Here is a 21,752-nt window from a genome sequence, read left to right as displayed (position 1 = left end):
TTTCTCCCTCACTCATACCAAGAATTATGTGCCACTATGAAACATATTGTAATGGAGTATCAATCAATAGATGCTTGTCTTGGTGATCATGTAATTTATCATAAAGAACATGAAACTGCAACATAATTACTTGAATGCCATACAAGTAGATATCAAGATGATCAAGTGACAAAAATGGTGCTTTGCAAGGTTCTACATTACATCCTCATTATTTGATGTCCTAAATGATTATTCATGTGTAGTAGCTTGGCATAATTTATAGATTACCATGCACACAATAGAAGTCAATATGACATTATTTGAATGCTTGTAGATGGTTCAACATTTATTTACGCAAAAGAAAAGTGGTCACACTTTGAAGAAGAACCTAAAAATCTCAAGCTTTCTCTTGCAACTAATGATGTTAATCCATTTGGAGAGATGAGATCCATTTACACAATGTGGCTTGTTCTTGTTATCAACAGTAACATTCCTCCATGGTTATCAATAAAGAGGGAGCATATTATGTTGATAATGATTATTCTAGGTATTTTATTATTTTATTATTACCTACATGTAATTATAATTCTTAGAGTGAAATGACCACAATAATTAACTAATGTTCTTCATAACTAGGTAAGTACCAAGTGAAAGATATGAATGTATATATTGTTCCTCTTATTGATGAGTTTCTGATTTATGGAATGGTTTCACTATGTATGATATCTATAGACCAATTGTATAAAAAAAATTTCAATTGCATGAAATTATTGTGTGGAATATTCATGATTCCCTAGGGTTAACACATTTATGTTGTATGTTATGTTGAAATCTAGTTGTACCTGATAATATGAATTCCAAAACTGAACATGTTTAATCCAATTATATCATTATCTTGTAGGTCTTCACACAAAGAGAAAATTTACATGTCTAATGTGTGGTCCAAAGATGAATTCTCATCATTCCAAAAGTTAATAAAAACATGTTTTTGATGAGAATAGACACTTTTTGCACATAAATCATAAGTATCGAAGTGTTGAAAAACATCTTTTCAATGGGAAAAAAGAGACTACATCAAATCCACAAAGAATGAAACCTCACCTATGGTAGTTGGAATATAATAGAATTTGAGGTCATCAAGGCATCAATATTGACCACTTTCCAAAGGGACTAAAATGTTATCCTAGAGAGTTTAGTAGCCCTCCCTAATATGAACAACAAAAAAATGTACATTTGTTTGATATTATGCATATTGGAAAGAATTTACTCGAGACATTGTGGAAAATGTTGGATCTAAGACATGAAAAACAAAATCTTGCTGAAGCAGTAGAATTCATGATTCCAATCATGCAATGAAAAATATTATTGAATCAAATAGCAATGAAGACCGAATAAATGCAAGTGTCCTTCATTTGTTATTAACAGAGTAGAAACGTAATGTCATAATAGAAGTCATATGAAAAATGAGATTTCCTATAGGATTTGCTACAGATATAAGCAATCTCATATCAAAGAAAAGTGAATTTTTCCTAGGGCTGAAAATGCGTGATTGGCATACCTTCATCAAGGTAAGTCACGATCTTTTTTATTTACAATATATTTGTGAAACTACATTCAATTTTCATTGCATTAAATTAGAAAAGAATGAAATGATAAGTTGAAAATTGTTGCATTATGTGCTACCCCTATCACTCCCAAACAACTTTGACAATAATATCAAACAAGTGATATATGATCTTAGAAAATACATGAGGTAAGTAGTGATATATGATCTCAAAAAATACATGAGGTAAGAAATCCATAAAGAAGATATAAAATATTCAAAGAAAAAAAATTGTCTACTAATATGTGAAATGCAAAAAATTTTACCTTCAACTTTTTTCAATGCACAAGAACACTACTTCATATACCTAGTTCAAGAGATTGAATTGTGTGGACCTGTACAACCTAGGTCAATGTGAATGGTTGCAAGACACTTAAATTTTTTGAAGGGTTTGGTTTGAAAAAGAACATGTCCTAAGGGTTCTATGATTGAGGGATAAATGATATACCAAATGATGGTGTACATTACTCACTATCTTCCTAATCTTGCAACAAAGACCCATATAGATTGCTTTTGGGTTCTTGGCTCCATGAAAAAATTTGAAGTGGAGTACTTGGTGGGAAATGGTAGATTTAGGAAAGTGAAAGGAAATAATTTATGAGATGTTATTTTACTTAATTAATTCTTAATCTTCAAAATAAGTTTGTTGTAAGTCATCTATTTACTTTTTTATAGCTAATAAATAGTGGGATGTAATATATTTGTTTGTTGCAAATAATCAAGATTGGATGATAGTATGGATTGAACAATGTCAAAATTTTAGTCATAGATCTTAAAATGGGAATTTTTATCTTATTTGGTTAAACAAGAAAATTATAATGGAGATCCCAATTTTACACAAAAGGAAATAGATTTAGCATATGGTTTAAGAGATTTCTAGGTGCTTATAAGTTTATTAGTCAACCGTATGTTTTTGAACTTGTGATGCAATAATTTATGCATGTTTGACATCATTGTAGGTGAAACACCATGAGACTATTTTATGTAATGGTTATAAATTTCTCATTAGAGATTTATATGACACAAAAAGAATTTGTGATTTTGGGATAAGTGCAGTCTTCTAGATGACCAACATTTCATCAAGAATCTCAAAATCAATACTATGACATTTTGGTTGATATACTTGATTGTGATTTTAATTCCTTCAAATTAGCTCTCTTTATCATTAAATGGTATAGAGTACAACTCAATAAAAATGATTCTGATAGAATTGTTATTGAGCATGAGAATGGATTTCCAATGATTAATACAAGGTTGGTTACCTAGTTCGAGATGAGCCCTATGTTCTTTCAAGCCAATGTGAGCAGGTGTTTTAGTCAAAGGTTCCACATAAAATGGTGTGGTCATTTTTTACTAAACATGATCCATGGGGAAGGTCGATAAAGTATAATACAATGGAAAAATAAGATACTGAGGAAGAGGAAGAAGTGGATGATGATTTAGAGTTAATCGATGATGCTCTTGATGCAAATGATGATGCTATTGTTCACAATGATGATACTTCTACTAATCATGATGATGATGGTGGTGGTGGTGATGATGTAAATAAAAATGAGGATGACTAGGATAGTAGTGGTGACAATGTTGACAATGATGATGAGATGGATAAAGAATAATATCAATGACTAGGGGGTATTTGATTAGATAACAAGGTAAAGAGCACTACAATGTTTTTTAAAATCTTTAAAGTCTCAAATTTTAAAAATTTAACCCTTTTATTTGTTATTATAGAGGACTTTCCTTTGCAAAGGATAGTGAGTGCATGTCTACTAGTGAGATGGCATAGCAATGATGACATGAATATGCCTCTACAAAAACATAGGGAAGGGCAAAAAAAGAAAAAAAAAAGAAAAGAAAATTTATTCATGTGAACTTATGTAACTTATTTGATCATGACTTATGTTCTATTGAATGTTCATGTGAATGTTCTAATGAATCTTATGTTTTAATGTTAATGTGAATGTTCTAATGAAATTTATGTGTTAGTGAATGTTATCATGTGATAATTCATTAATGTTAGAAATTTATTAATAGAATGAATAAATTTTAGATGTTAATAATGAATTTAGATGTTAGGGTGGGCAGAGTGGGGTCAAAAAAACTTCCACCAAGTCATGTGGTTGGCCCTAATTAGTAGAGAATGTTAAACTATTTGTGAAACCAAATGAAACTCAATATTAACCTATGATTGCATGACAACTAACTGTGTGAATCTCTTGGTTTTAGGTAATACAAAAGTATGGCATAGTCAAAGTTACTAATTTATGAAATTTAGTTATTGTGTATGAAGTATTAAAAAGAATGGATTTCTATGGAATTGCCTCAAATTATTCCTCTCTAAGCTATTATATTATTGATATTATAATTACTAATGAAAATATGTTTTATCATGCATGCAAGGCCTAATTTTGAATCTAATTTGTGTTGATCATATATTGTGATGAAATTATGATTGATGAGTGAAGGTCTGATTTTGTATCTTTTGAATGTGATTTGTGAGGGTTATAAATGTATATTTTTAGATGCCTACGTGGAGGCATAAATCACAACATAGAAAAGAGTTAGATCAGATGTTAACACTACATGGAGGGCTCTCATGATTGAGATCTCTCCCATTTAAGGTTGTTGGAGTGGCCAAATGCCTCAAGATAAAATAAATTTATGCTTATAGTGCTGATTTTCTTTCCCTTACAAGGTAATCCACACAATCTGCTTGTTTTGAGAGGGTTCATGTTCTTATTTGAAGTAGCTTTGACAAACACTATATGACATGATCCATGAGATGAAACAACAATAAGAATGAAATTTTATCAACATGAAAAAAGAACTAACAATTTTTTATTTGTGGTCTAAACTTTAATGTTCAGTACATTTTTATTCCTATAGTTTATGTTTAAGTTTGAATATATTTAAATTAGATAATGTGATTTTTTGTTTTCTCAACATTTTGTATCATACTTTTAATCATCTATAATTGACTCTAGATAGCTTATTATGGCATTTAATCATAGTGTTTGATCCTAAATTCATTTCTTTATTGAATAGGTCATCATGACATCAAATCATAGAATTTCATTCCATAACTCATGATGATGATGAATTACAAAATTTGATTCAAATATTCCTAAAAGAAAAAAATTACATAATATATTTCAAAATGCTAAAAAAAAAATTATGAATTATTTGTTGACATATCAGTCAAGTTTGTTATTAGTGACACACACTTATTTAGATTGTATATAGCTAACAAGCTCATTGTGTAGTTCACCGTGTTTGCCAAGTATTTCATTTGTCATCGAGTTCTATAGTTGCTACTCAGTCCTTTGGATAAATCTTAGTTGTTATGAAGTAGTCATAGTTATAGTGAAGATCAATAGTGTAAACCACACATCTAGTGTATGCCAAGTATACTAGTGCTAGCCAAGTTGTCCAATGTTCATTGAGTTTGCAGTGTATGTGATGCGAGTCCAGTGTTAACTGAGCTACTCGGTGTTAACCAAGTAACTCAGTTTATACCAAGCTCAAAGTGATAGTGTTTACAAAGTCATACAATGCAAATCAAGAGACTTAGTTTATATGATGAGTTTCACAATATCTACCAAGTCATCAATGCAGACTAAGTTCAAGACTACTTGAAAGTAATCAACATGGACCGAGCTTCTATTTCTACAAAGTGCATGACGATGTCGATCATTAGCAATGGATGTCATATATCAAAACCTCACTGAGTCAGTCTTTAGAACTTGAATTTCTTCATGTGGGCTAACTTTGTAATATTTGCGTTGACTTGTATTATGGCCAATGTTGACTTCTATTGTAGCCAACTTTGTAACTTGTATAATTGGATTGGTGTATATGTAGTGTATTGTATCATATCCAAGTGTGAGTAATGATGAAGATGTAAATGTGAATGAAATGAAAGAAAAGAAGAAAGAGAAAGTTACAAAGGCTTTAACAATATAAGGAGTAGAAAAGTCATATCTATCATAGTAAGGTGATTAGTACTTAAAGGAATCTCATTCAGAAAACTAAGTTGTAGATCATAGATCATCTACTATTTAATCCTAATAGGTGGATCAGTCAAATCCTTTCATCAAGATAGACCTAACAATCTTTTGTAAATCTCTTTATTGAGTGTATACTTAATTTCATGTTTGTAAATCCTTTCGTAAGGTGGACCTAGCAATTCTTATTGCTCCTAACAGGGCAAATCATTAGAAGTGATCAATGAAAGCTTTAACAAGATAACTTTATACTGCACTACTAAAGTTGTGGGTATCATCCCAGCCCCAGTTTTACTTTCTATTTGGAAGGTTTCTAGGACACTAAATCTTTGTGTCACACTATTGTGAATACTTTCATATTTTCAATTTCTTATGCATGCAATTAGATCAAATTATATAAGATGGATTATATATGAATTAGATTATTAGATTAAGAGTTGAAATTGTTGAAGTTTTAGAAGTTACTAATTCACCCCTCCCCTTTTAGTAGCTTAGCTTAGTATTGAATATTTCCAACACTATTAACATGAACATATATGGATGGTCTTATTTTTTTAGTGATATAGAATGTGCTTGTTTACATTGTATATGGCCCTTCTAGTTTAGGACATATAGAATGGATTGAATTGCTTCAAGGTCCATGTAGTTTACATGTATCTAGAACTAATTTCTCTCACCTCATCAATTTACTTACTATTTACACCAATTTTATCATGATTTTCCTTTGATTGATTTATAAAAAATTGTGAACCAATAAGTGATGGGGACACTTGACGGGGACACAACCCAAGCACAGAATGGACACAACAAAAAAGGGAAATTTTATTAACTTTGTAAATAAGCTAATACATTTAGTACAGAGAAAATAGACTTCAAAACATGCCCTATGGGCTTACAATAGCATAAATCTAGAGATAATTTCTCCTTTTAGTACCTCGTCTCAAACTCCACTCTGAACTGCCTTTTATAATGCCAAAAATGTCCTTAAATAAACCTTGAAAGGTTAAGAATTAGGAATGCATTCTAGAAAGTGCTAGTAGGCATCCACCGACCAAGTAGAAGGCTCTAGAAGCCGCGTTATAAGTTGTTACAAATCTAGAAGAATCCAAAAATGGTAACCAAACTTTCGGGAGGCATAACTTTTGAATTGTAGCTTCGATTGACGAACCGTTTACATTTTTGGAAAGCTCTCGAAGCACTCTATAGCCCTATGGAATAGCTTTGCTCATCCCCCTTTTTTTGACCCCATTCAAGGTCATTTAATGCCCCTAACTAACTTCAAAGCAATCTTAGGAGGTCTCCAAAAATTGAAAAATTGCAATAACTTTCAAACTGTGGGGCCTTTTGACCTTATTCTTTTTCTAGAATGCTCTAAATTTAAATTACATTCATTCGACCAATTTACACCTTCTAGTTCACCAAAATGATGGCTCAATTACATACTCCTATTTTTCTAGCATTTACACGTGTCCCAAGGTGTTCAAATACTCTATCCTAGGACACTGATAGTGGAACTATGAGAGTTGGAACCTTTATTTGACCCAAATGGGTATCCAAAAATGAAAACACATGAAACAAAAACTAAGTCTACATACATTTTTTTTGGTTGCCACAGGATTGCCCTTACACCTCTAGATGCTCCTGCATCATTTAGTGACTTGTTTGGTATTCGAAAGATCATAGCTTTGGCATTGGATACATAATTGATTATTTGGTTAAATTTGAATGAACTATTGAACTTCTATTACAACAATGACCAATGCCACTTTTACATTGTAAGATTCAAGTAATATTTAATTGCTTCAGTGCTTTTACTATTGCAAATGTATCGCACATTATTTATGTCAAAATCTCCTTGTGTTACTATTATTTACACAATTTCAAAACAAACAAAAACTTGTTTAAGTGAAAAATGGTAAAGTTTTGTCATGTGATTAAAGAGAGATCCCTAGAGAAATATAATAAATGGACAAACATGAGGCCTAATATAATGAGAAATGCGACAAAAAAAAATTTCTTCACTTTTGCTAGTTGTAGTTTTGTGGTAACATTTAGGAAATCAACTAGATTTGGAATGCACTATGCACAAAATTTTGAAAAATTACAAAGTAGTGCAATGACACTTTGAAAACCATCAGTAGCCTCATCTCCAAAACATGTAAAAGAAGATTTCTAAAATTTCTCCTTGAAACTAGACTTCCAAGGGTAGAAAAGGAAGAGCAAGAAACCTCCTAAACTATCTTGTTGTTGTCTAAAATTCATCTAAGAAGACTAGTAAGTACCTTAACAAAAATCCATTTATTATCCTAAGAAAGAGTCCAACATGTAATGCTTCACTCCAAAGGATACTTTTCATCAATAATAGACACAAGAAAAACCATCAAGTTTTGTAGCACTACATTTTCTCAAATTCCACTAATTGATGATATCTTCTTCCTCTTATCCATCATAAGTTCCATATGCCCTTGTGTTTGTGAATTAAAAAACTAGGTTTCAAATCTTGATCCCTATAAAAAACATTTTCACCAGCCTCTGCATCAGCAAGTGCCTCATCATTATCTGCATACACTGTGTTTGACAATAGAACCACAATCAAGTGTGATAGAAGCTCCCTCAATATTTGTGGATGAAGATGAGGTTCACAAAATATAGATCAGAATTCACATGACTTGAGAACCACTTCTTCATCAACATCTTGATTTTCTTGTAGCATGTATATACAATTACATTTCTCATATGGGGCTGCAAGAAATTAGGTCGAGCCTTAAGAAGTTGAACCAATGTGACACATACCAATTTCCTCACTTCAATAGCCAGATCATGAGAAAGAGTAAACATTCCTTGAAGATATTTATCCATAGATAATAGTAGTATTTTTGTAATACCCCACCAAGGGATCCAAAGAATTAACCTAGAATTTCACTAAGTTTAGTAGCATTTTTTTTTTTCCATAGAATTAAACATCACATATAACTTATGCACATTAACAGAAGAAATAGCATTGTCCATTTGAAAGTAAACATAACATAAATAACAGATTACATTCTTAAAGATCCCTTAACTTTGAATTACATACATGAATCCATCTAGTACATCATCCACATGAAATAATAATGATAAGTCCAATATACAAATGTCCTTTCTAAATTAAATTCTAGAATGCACAATCATCCACTATACATGTCACAGGGTATGACAAGCTCAAAGAATATACATATGTAGAATAAGGTACATCATCCTATTCTAATCCATAATACGTCAAAGTAGAGATAATCACATGATACAACACCATAGAGAACATATACATCCATCATAAAGATCAAACATAATAAACTAAGTGCACAGTTCCTCCCAATCATCAATAGCATAATTAGACCATTGTATATCCTAGCCATCCCTCCATGCATAACATTCCAAATCACCGAAGAGATCATCGGTATTACATAGTAAGAATGTCACTCCTAATAAATACAAAATCATATGTAGAAGTAATCTAACATGCAAATAAAAGCATAAGATAGCATCATCTAACATATGCTAATCATCAATGAAAAAGGATACATATCCACCATCATGAAGGATGCATCAACCATGATGTCTCAATGAATCTCAAAACAATAAGAGTGGAAAATATACTACCACCCAACTGCGTGGTACCAAAGTGGTCCACTCCCACCATGCTGAGGAGATAATCTCAAGTCCCAAACAGGCTATCAAAATCACATAGCACAAATCTCCATAATTCCAGGAATCCTAAAAGTATACTAACTCAAAGGTTCCAATCACAAAATTGACATCTAATCCTAGAGGCACACAATGACATGTAGGAGCCTACTATGCAAGTAGGAAAGTATCATCGCAATTATCACATACAAGTTACCCTAGTAGTTAGCTAAACTCCACGGGTCCATACTGATTTCATGCAGCCACTAGTATCCTCTCATACTGACGAGGCATACTACGAAATGCAAGGTCGCAACCATGCATCTCACTACTCCCATCCTAGCCTGTACAAGCACTCAAGGCATGGGCAAGAACAAAAAACTTATCTTTTTAGGTTCATTCAGTTAGTATTAGGTGTGAATGTTATCACTTATTAATCCGACTTACAATGAGTTACCCTGGTAGCCTCTTAGGGCCTCGACCCCCATTGCAAGCCACTTCTCGTCACTACATGTAGATATCCTACCCTAATGCTCATGGAATCATAAATCTCAAAATTACAAAAGATAATCCATAAAATCATCAAATATGCATAAAAGCATCAAATCTCCATGAGCTAACATCCATAGAAAATCATGAATACAACAGCTCTCTATTGGCAACTGAAGTATCACTGATAATCAAATATCTAATGGTTCTCAATAACCAAAATATATATCTCAATCATACTGATCGAAGACTCCAAAAATGGTTGAGTCAAACATGTCACAACATGACATCATCAAGAATAAATCCACATCTCAGTCCCATCATGGCGACTAGAAAATAATCAAGGATAACTGATCGATGACCAAAATAATGGTTAGGTCAAGAGTCTCATACACAAGAATCTCAACTATAACAATCAGTAATCACATCCAACACATAGAGCATTCCATCACACACCATGGTTGGGTTTATAAATATCGAGATTAAAACATGATCATCATGACATCACAATCACATAACCCCCAAGCCTTTGGTAGACATCCTATACTGGTCAACACTAGTCAACCCAAAACCCAAAACAATAGCATAAAGAATACACAATGTAAACACATGTTTTGGTTTTGCTAAGTTTTCAAATTTGAATTTAAAAGTCTCAGTTTACATTTTTCCAAATTATATTAAGTGGAGAAATTTCATGTTTTTCCTAACCCATGTATTTGTTTGATAGATAAAAGTTTCTCCCCAAAACTATTAGACTCAATTTTCTAATTGATTTGATAATATTTTGTTTATATAACATTGTTTGAAAATTGACACTCTCAATGAATCAAAACTTCGATTATATATTCTAATAACTAATCTTAATTAAACTGAGTTTAGTTAAATTAATTATTAATATCTCTTTATAATTGACAAGCTCAATACCAATATTTTAAATCATTAAAAGAGTGATCGATTAATTTATAACTTTATAATATTCATTTATAATTAATTATATATACATATATACTTATATACATATATATATATTTATATATATATATATACATACATAAATATATATATATATATAATAACATTTAATAATTAATGATATTGCAACAAAATCGAGATTCATATCCAAATCTCATATGAAATAATGTTGCAAATAAAATTTTATATAATTTAAAACCAAACTCAAATCGCAATGCGATTTTAAAATCGTGCGGCCCAATACATCCGCACCGCAAGTACACTGTGGATCGCAGGTACACTGCGATCTCACAAGCCTGTGGTGGGTGGGGTATATAATACCCACCCAACATCATATATATATATATATATATATTAAGCAATTTTCAATAACATTTTTTATAAAAACGTTCCCATGCGATATGAAATACTATTAACATGAAACTCTATCGCGATTCGATTATTATATAAATAAATATATACATGTATATATATACATATGTATGTATATATATATGGGTATATATGTATATATATATGTGTATATATATATACATGTAGAGTTTATCACTATCATAACACATACATATATATATGTATATAATGATATATATGTATATGTGTATGCAGATTCAAGAATATACACAGTTTACTTAGAAATTCTAATTTTTAAAATTTTCCTTTAAATCTTTGATTTTCAAATTTATCCAATAAATAATCTAATGGGTTTGGTTATGAATTTATACCCTAGCCCCATTTTCTTTCAGATCTATGCATATAAAGATTTTCACATAAATTCAATTGCCTATATTGAGAATGCATACAATAAAAATATGAAATTCCTCAAAAGACATATGGAAGACACAAAGAAGATAGGGAATGCAAGATGCGGAAATAGCATAAGTAAAATCACAAGAATCTACCTAGATTTTGATGCTAATTCACTCTTCCTAAGAAAACTCACAAAGCAAGCTCCCTCCTTCAAAATTCTTGAATCCTCCAATGCTCCAATTGCACTCCAAACGCTATATCTAAGCTTCTAGGAATGCCTGAATATAAAGAGCTCTCAGGAAACCTCTAGAATGTTTCTAGAAATAGCTAGAAGGTGTCACCAACTAAGCATGGGTCTTTTCCAACCTTCAAGATGAGCCTTAGGGTTGTAGACACCATGTGCCTAATTAATGCACTAACCCCCATGTTGTTGACACATGAGAAATAGAAAAGTGCGTTAACTCCCATGCAAGCTTATAACTCCAATCCACTTTTATATAATTTCCATCTAAATATTTATAACTTTCATCTTAACTTTTATATCTTTTTTATTATTATTATTTATTTATTACTTTATTATTATTATTTTTTTATTATTATTAATTTTAATTTCTAATTTTCTTTTATTTAATTCATTTTCCCTCAATAATTCACATTTAATTAATTACAATCAAAATATGAAAGATCGTGATATTTTATATTAATTTTCTCAAATAATTAATTTATTTATTAGATCCATTTATTAAGACGTAATTGATAGAAAATTCACCATGGACCTCCAAGATAAAATATGAAAACCCATCATAGAACAAATCACTCAAAATTAGTCTAAAGGGTTAAAAATCATGAAATATGTCATCCGACACATTCGGTGGGTACTCAACTTTGATACTTGTCCTAACTCACTAGGGCAAATGGTTTAAAGGTTTGGGATTTGGACTTGAGAATTTATCTCCTTTCTCTTATCATTGAGATAGTATAATAGGGTACGCTCATCCTGGCAATTCAAGGAAGTTGATACTTGGTACTTGCAACCTACAAAAAAACCATGCATGTACATACAATATATATAATGCTAAGCTAAACAGATAATGGCAGGAAGTGGTGCATCGTGTAGATCCTGACTAAGTAGGTGACTACGACTCCCTTCCTTAACCATATTAGAAATGCCATACAATAAGAAAACATGCACACCATACACATGCAAGTATGGGGTAAGTATCCATAATAAAAACACATAAGATAATAAATGAACCATCTAATCATCAATAATAACTAAAAATAGTATAATGATCATCATGTATGAATGAAATGTAAAGTCTATATGATCTCATCATATAACCACTGAATCCATAACATAATGTCTGATAGTGTCAAAACAATACCACTAATCCATCAACATAAAATTAGTCTATCATAGTCTGATAATAATAGCAATAACATGTCCAGAAAAGATGTGAACGAGGGTAGGCACTACAATTTTAGGAATACACTCAATATACTAGTTCATAGAGCTAAGTGCTAGTTTCTTGAGATAAACATACAGTGATTGAACAAACTAAAATAATCTAGGCAAACAAATATCAATAGGTCACTCCCAAAAGCCTAGTACACCAACATCCAACCCCTCTTGTATATCTTCATTGATCTTTGATAATGTATCAACATAACCTTCCATCAAATTGAAATCATTGCTATCAAAGCATCAAACCACTGCCTGCAATAATTTCAGCCAACCATGTACCTATCCTTATTAGACTATAATTCACTAACAACAATTTCCATTGTTGAATGAAAGTTTTTTTAGTGCCTTCAAACAAGGAAGCAACTCTAATTAGATGTATTGTTGATAAGGAGTGATAAATGTAAAATTGTTCTTCAGATTTTTTTCCAAGAGGAACCCTATTGCTTGCCTATAATATCCCTTATCTTATTCTATAAGATTTTGGACTTGTTTCTTTAAATTATATTGAAGGAGACTTTTTGCTAACTAGTACTTCATTTAGATCACAAATTTGGAGCTTGCATGGCTAAAATTGATGTTATTACCTATGTAAGAGTGATAATTGATATTCAAATCAGCAAGCATGAATTTCATCAATTGGGTATAATGGAGTATCTCTTCCTATTTTTATATGATTGTAATGTCCCCCTTTGGGATCTCTTTATAGTTTGTCATATATCACGTGCTTTGTAATTTGTATAGTGCAATTATTGATTGCAAATATATAAATTTGCAAACATCCTTATACAATTCACTTGTTTTGTGAATTATGTTACTTAGTGTCCCGTTTCATCATAGTTGTCATCCTAGATATGGATGTATAATCTTGGCACAATAATATGAGGTTTTATTTGATATATTGTAGAATGTTTCCACTCAAAAGTTATCTAGATTTAATTCTAGTTTTAGAGCCATGATATTCCATAAGTATGTTATTGGTTGCATTTCATATTCAGTCTCATTACATTTTTCCCCCCTTATTGAGTTAGAATTCTAATTTTCTTTTCCTCCCAGAAGTTCTCTTTATTCTAATTAGATTCATTCCCTAAAGACATCATGGTTGTAATGCCTAGTACTATCCTAGACATATGAAAGTTATTGTAGGTTTCAAATAGCTCATTCAATGCAAAAATCTTAAATTATATAGCACATATAGGACCATCTTAAGTTTTTGTTCTTGATAATACAACATTCTATCATAATTGTGAGGCTTGTCTGATGGACCATCATTGTTTGAACAACATTGTTACTGCATGCCATTGTAATTACAATAGACACCACTGGCAGATGGTGGTCACTCTAATGGCATTGTCGTTGGACGTATTTGGTACTACAACATACCTTTCAATGGATTCCCATTAGGCCTATAGCAATGTAATCAAAACTACAATGGTTGTCTAAAAATATATGACATCGTAGTTGCAATGATAAACTTCTAAAAATATAATGGTGTGAAGAGGAAGTCTTTGCCCATTTTTTTTCCAAATTATGATGACTTTTTCTATCATCATTGTGATGGATGCCCTTGTTGTCACAATTTACAATAAAAAAGGTCTGATTATCATTTGACAGGGGCCAATTTCTCTTACTGTCACTCAGGCGATGGGTGGTCATCATGATTGTGATGGCATGTCATCATAATTTGGGCCCAAATGTAGTAGTGTAGGCATTTGAAGTTATAGACTATCACATACATTCTCTTGGCCTTAACAACTAGAGTTATAGTGCTCAGGATGGTCTATAATTTTAAAAATTTAATAGTCCTATTAAATAAATGTAGTCATTTTGTGTTTTTTTTCCATACATATAGAATGCAAATGCATGTGCATTCTTGATTCAGAGTGACATATTATTATTTTGGATGTGACATATAAATGACATGCAGTACAAGATGGGAAAATGATGTCATTTTATTAGGTCTAGAACCTTTTTTTATACTTTAAAGATTGATCATTTCTTAAAGATTTTAGATGTTGATGGGGAATTTAGATGTTAGGAGGGGGTTGGGGCCTATGAGCTTTCACCTTCATGTGATTGGCCCTACTTAGTAGAGAATATTAAAATATTCTCAAAACCAAGGGAAGCTCAACATTAACCTATGATTGTATGACAACTAACTATGTGAATCTATTGGTTTCAGGTAATGTAAATGAATGCCATAGTTCAATATGAAATCTCAATTCATATGCATATGACGTTAGGCGGAGTTAAAAAAAACTTAACAATTTTGCATTTTTGTTTGACATTTGCATAGACCTATTAAATTAATGTAAATGTGTTAGGTTTTTTCAGCTTCTTCTATTGCCCATGCATACAAAATATAGCTACATGTGTATTCTCAAGTTAGAGTGAAAAAATCTTATTTTGGATGCGACGAAAAAATGACATACACCAAAAGATGGGAAAATGATGTCACTTTTGCAAGTCAGGAGCCTTTCTTATAGTTTAAAGATTGACCATTTCTTGAAGGTTTTAGATGTTAGTGGGGAATTTAGATGTTAGTTTAAAGATGATGGGGGGGGGGGGGGGTGTACAAATAAGCTTCCATCTTCATGTGGTTGGCACTAATTAGTAGAGAATATTAAACTATTATTGAAACCAAGTGAAGCTCAATATTAACCTATGATTGCATGACAACTAACTATGTGAATCTCTTGGTTTCAAGAAATGCATAAGGACACCATAGTCAAACTCATTTATTTATGAAATTTAGCTATAGTGTATGAAGTTGGTAAATGTTCTTTGATTAATTATTGTATACCTACGATTATTTCAACTTTTATCACGACTTGAATGGAGAAGATCTTTGTAACATTTGTATAGAAGCTAGTATGGAAGCCATCTGTGTAGAGTAGGATTATGTAATCTGTAGAGAGGTTTGCAAATAATTATATTTTTTTGATAATTCAGCAATCTATCACAATTGCGACAACTTGTTTGGCAGGAAACTGTCACTATGACAACATTAATGTCTCATGTTGTCACCAGTACAACAATAACCATGATGGCTAAGCATCACTCCAACAATGTTATCATCACATGCATGTCACCAATGCCCCTTTAGTTGCATGCCTACAAAAATGTTATTGAATCTGTGATAGTTTACTAAAATTATAGGCCATCGTAGTTTTGATGGTATACCATTATGCATCTGATGGCATGAAGAGGAACTCTTCACCCTATTTTCTGTCCAAATTGTAATGACTTTTTTTGTCACAATTATGATAGAAGCCCATGCAGCAAAAATCTGATACTCATCCAATGGGGGTCAATTCATGATATTATCGCTCATCTAATGGGTGACTATTACAATTGGAGCTCAAATGTAGTAGTGTATTATTAGCGATGAACTTCTCATAAAAGTCCATGATGGAAATGAATAAATCACTTTCCATAACCATTATTACTTGATAAATTTATCTATCAATCTCTTTGCTTTTAAATTAAACAATATATTAATGTTTCTTTAAATAATGTATATATCAATAAGTAAATATAAGATAGATATTCATTTAAATTTATGTTTAGATGTTCAAGTAATTATATAGTTAATTATAGTTTACTCCCTCTCCTCCCCTTCTTGATATATTTGCGTTTAAAGATGTATTAGATGTTTAGATGGTTTTAAAAATGTAATTATATCTATTTTTTAGATCTAAAGATGAATTAAATATAACTTTTAATCCTAGTTTGAACTCTAACCATAATCTAATTACAATTATAAATTTCAAATAATGAAGTCTTTAAGAATATCTTTAAGGAGAGAAGGAAAATTGAATACATATTGAATCATATTAATGATATAATGATCTAGTAGGCTCTCACTATCTCTTTGTTCACACAACAGAAGGATCCCCAAGAGGAATGGGTTGAACTTTCTCATAAGGAGGAGATTTATGGCAAGATAAGTCTCAAGATACTTGGCTCAAAGAAGGGGACATAAACACCTCATTTTTTCATGTTTTAACAAGGTTAAAAATCCATCTAATAATTTTTTTTTTACATTAATTCAACAACTTTTGGAGCTCATTTATCCAACCCCATTGACATTGCAAAGAAGGACATTAATTCTTTAAGGATTTGTTAGCCCCCACACATATTCCTTATTAAGACTCTTCTCATTCAAATGCAGAGTTCATGTTAACATCATCCCCTTTGATTATATCTGATGAGGATAATATCCTTCTTATGAGAAAATTTTCATTAGATGAGGTTAAGCATGTGATTTTCTCACTTCCTCCTGATATGGCCCTTGGTCCTAATAGTTTTACTACAGTATTCTCTTAGAAAACTTAGGGTTTTATTGGGTTTGTCTTGTTTATATCTTTGAAGGAAACTAGAAAAATTGGTGTTATGCTAAGTTATTTTAATAGAACAAATATAACTTTGATTATATAAAGATTTCACATCCTTGAACATTTCCTGATTTCAAACCCATTTCTCTATGCAATATTGTGTATTAAATCTTCACTAAGGAAATTTATTTAAGATTTCAACAACTTCTCCTCAACAAGAGGATTTTCTTTTGGCATGGAGACTGAATGGAGCAATGGTGGCCTATGAGGCCCTTCACACTACCAAACAACACAAGCTACCATCATGCATTATCAAATTGGATATGCTTAAAGCATATGATAGAGTAGATTAGGATTTTCTCCTTGACATCCTAATTGCCTTTGGTTTTTACAAAAAATAGTGCAAATGAGTCATGGCTTGCATTAGAGGTCCTTCATTCTCTATTTTGATTAATGAATAATCAAGAGATCCTTATAAAAGCTCACAAGGTGCTCATCAAGGGAAACCATTATCTCCAGTGTTGTTCATCCTAATAGTTGACACATTAAGAAGGTCCATCAATTTTTCCCATGATACAAGTACTTGGAAAGGTATCACCATCCCTCATTTTGCAATCACTCTATGCGTTCACTATTTTTAGATGACACTCTTTTATTTTCCATTCAAGAGGTCACATAGATTTAAAAATTTCAAAATATTCCTTCTTCATATGAATTAGCCTCGGGAACAAGTAGCCAATTAGACAAAATCCACAATACTTGTCTTCAATACTTTAAGCACTCTATCAAAGTGTAGATTTTTGCTCTTCCCAAATTTCAAGAAGCTCTCTTATCCATCTCTTATCTTGGCATTCCATTCTTAATGGGTGTAAACAAGGTAGGTTTCTAGAGGTTCCTTGTTGATAGGCTTAAATTTAAGACTACTTCTTGGAAAGTACAATGATTATCTCTTTCAAGTAGACTTGTACTCATTAACACTTTCTTGACTACCATTACCAACTATTTTATTTCTATAGTAAAAGCTCCTAACAATATTCTTAATGAAATGGAGAAGTGTATATCTTCATTCATTTGGAAAGACAACATAGATATATAAAAATAAAGTTTCTTTCATTTCATAAAAGGCTATGTATTAAGATAAATCTATAGGGGATTTTGGACTCCATGATTTACATATGAGAAACCTAGATTTTGGTGTGAAACTTGGTTGGAAAATTTACTCTACCAAAGACTCCCTTTGGGTTTGGATAATTTGATAAAAATACTTGGACAACAATAATGTCTCTCAGATTCATGGTTGCTAATCCACCTTCTAGATTTATAATGTGGAACTTTATTTCTCAATCCATAAAATTTTTGCTCAACTATATAACTTGGGAAGTAATAATGGTCAAGATGTCATCTTCTGTGCTAAATCTTGGTCCACTTTTCCTCCTCTCATTACATCTTTGATTTTCAGAGAAATTGGTTTTATTACATCGAGGACTATGGGTCAAAATTTACTAATTACATTTCTACTATGGATTAGAAAAGAAAAGGAGTAATATGGCATGATTTTTTGGCTCTTTCTATTCTAGTTTTTCATTGAAAGTTAATTAAGGAAGAATTGAATAAGAGATTTATCTTCTTTTTTGATAAAAGTGATATTATCAAATGGGTACCTTCTCCATCAACACAATATTTATTTAATTAAGGATATGAGATTCTAAAAGCAATGCACAAGAAAAAATAAGAAAGTTCTATTCAGATTTTGCTAGAATTCTTTGATTTCTTCCAAGGCTTAATGTTTCATGTGATAGGCTCTTAAAAAAGGATAATTACCAATGATACACTAGAAAAACTCCATATTTCCACTTTATTCCAATATCCATTATGTAAGATGAATGATGAGATTGTTGACCACCTATTCTTACAATGTTCATTTGCAAATGAGTGTTGGAAATGGGCTCATCATAGATTGCATACCCTTTTTCCACTTCCAAATAGCTTATGGTCACTATTTGAATTTTGGCCACTACTATTGAGAGCTTCACATTCTCCTCATATGGGTTTTTATACCTTCATGCATCATTTGGGCTATCTAGTGGGAGCAGAACAATAATGTGTTTCGACAAAATCCCTTATCTTTCCATGTTTTCATATATAAGCTAAAAAGGAGTATTGTGGAGATATTGAACATTAATAATCTCAAAGAAAGCCATCCATTCAATTGGTTTACCAATTGGGATAGTGATAAATAAAGGTTTGATCCTCACTCAGAATTCCATCTCTAGGAGGTATGGCTATAGATTGAAAATGTAATAGTAGAAAGTGTTGCGCGATGATTTCCAATGCTCACATGACTATTTTCTCTCCATCAAATATTTATATTTTTAGAGCTCTATATAATGGCTATGTGCAACCCATTAATATATTATTTAATTAATACAAGTAATTCCCTACTAGAGTGTGAACGTAGGCAAGGTTTGCCAAACCATGATAAATTTGTGTTATTGTGTGTTTTATCTTCTTTGATTCAATTTATTTGCTTTTTATTATATTTAAAATTGGTATTAGAGCTAAGGTCAGGCTAGAGTAGAGATGGAAGACAATGATGTTGATTTTATCATGAACAAATTTCTTGGAAATTTGGGCTTGGTAGAAAATGAGGTTTGCTTGCTAAGAGCAGAAGAATCCACCATGTGCACTAGTGGGATGGTTCAAAAAACAAGCCTAAGATGAACCAAAAGATTTAAGATCTCTTAAATCTAAGCTTAATGCAATTCTTGAGTGCACAGACATGCATAACAATATTTTCATGGAAGAATTGTGGAAGCAAAAGAGAGAAGATAAGACCGGTGAGTCTGTAAAATATCTAGTGTTGACATATTATAAAATGAATTCTCCTATTTTTGGTTCCAACCTTGATAAAAAAAACAAATTTTCATTCAAATTTCATAGGATGCTCCAACTAGAATACTTGGAAGAGCATGGGAAGTTTTTAGTAGAAGAAGATGAACGGGCATATGATACATCTATTATGAAAGAGAATAAATGGGAGCGTGAGATATTCATTATATTAGAAGATGAAAGTGGAAACAAAGAGTTCCCTTTGGAAGAAGGTGAAAGTATAAAGGAAGGGGAAAATAAATCCTTGATTGTGAATACAAATGGTATACAAGATGTTCAAAATTATGAGGTAGATGATGGGCCATGGATATCCCTACCGAATATGAAATCTCTAAAAAAAATCACTACAATCACACAAATACAAACTCTAGAGGATGAATCCATCTAGTTTGGTGATGACTTGACATTCACCATTTTGATTAGGAGTAAACAAGATTCTCTTATGTGCATAGGTCTTTGGTTAAATGATGGACTGAGAATCAAGAATCCTGCAAATAATTTGCAGATGTATGGACTACATGGAGATATTTATAACTCTGATATAATGTGGAGAGGACTCATTCAAAGTTTGCTAGAGAAAAAACGTGAGGTCTTAAGATCATCTTAAGGACTCATTCTTCATTGAACTTAAAAATAGGGAGTAGGGGATGCTACTATGCATGGCTATGCCAGTTGGATTTCATGGGGGAGATTATTGGGTAATGAATTCCAATAGTCACATGACTATTCGCTTTCCCTCAACTATTTGTATTCATAGAGCTCTATATAATGGATGTGTGCAACCCATGTAATATATCAGTTAATTAATACAAGTAATTCCCTACTAGAGTGTGGACATAGGCAAGTTATGTTGAACCACGATAAATCTATTTTATCATGTATTTCATCTTCTTTGATTCAATTTCTTTGCTTGTTATTATATTTATAGAAAGGATGTTAAATAGTATCCCTCTATTATTCTATTTGTAAAACTAAACTTTCATGGCTCATCTCATAATAATCTGGGAATATTTGGGGTTGGATTTTCTCTTCATGATGAGATGGAAAATTTTATAGAAAGCTCAACAATTCCAATTCACTTCATAACAAATTATCAAGAAAAGGCATTGGCTTAACTATTTGGATTGAGGGCTGCATCTGATCTAAATATCCCCAACTTACACATTGAAGGGGATTCAACATTAGTTATTCACACTACCAAGAATGGAATTTTAGTTAATTGGAAAAGTGTGTATATATTCTACAACAAGTGATAAATTTGATTTCAAAATTTCCAAACATTATTATTGGCCATACATATAGGTAAGGCAATAAATTGGTAGATTCTCTAGAAAATTTGGTGGTTGAGGCTAAGGAAGTCACTTTCCAAATCTTTTCTCTTCTCACAATGTGGCTTTAATTTTAAATTTGATACATCTTAGCATGGGGTATTTTTACATTCCCTTAATTCTACTCTCACTTGCTTTTTTTTCCACTTGCATTCATGGTTACTGTGTCATGCAAGGAGGTATTTATTAACATTGATTACTGCACTTGGTAAATCTTTTCAAATCTCCATAAAATTTTTCTTTCATTTATTTCATGTCACCATTTTTACTTAACTC

Source organism: Cupressus sempervirens, chromosome 2 (genome assembly GCF_028749045.1).
Source record: "Cupressus sempervirens isolate cs-2001-9-10 chromosome 2, ASM2874904v1, whole genome shotgun sequence".
NCBI lineage: Eukaryota > Viridiplantae > Streptophyta > Pinopsida > Cupressales > Cupressaceae > Cupressus > Cupressus sempervirens.
This window is presented reverse-complemented; position numbering follows the sequence as displayed.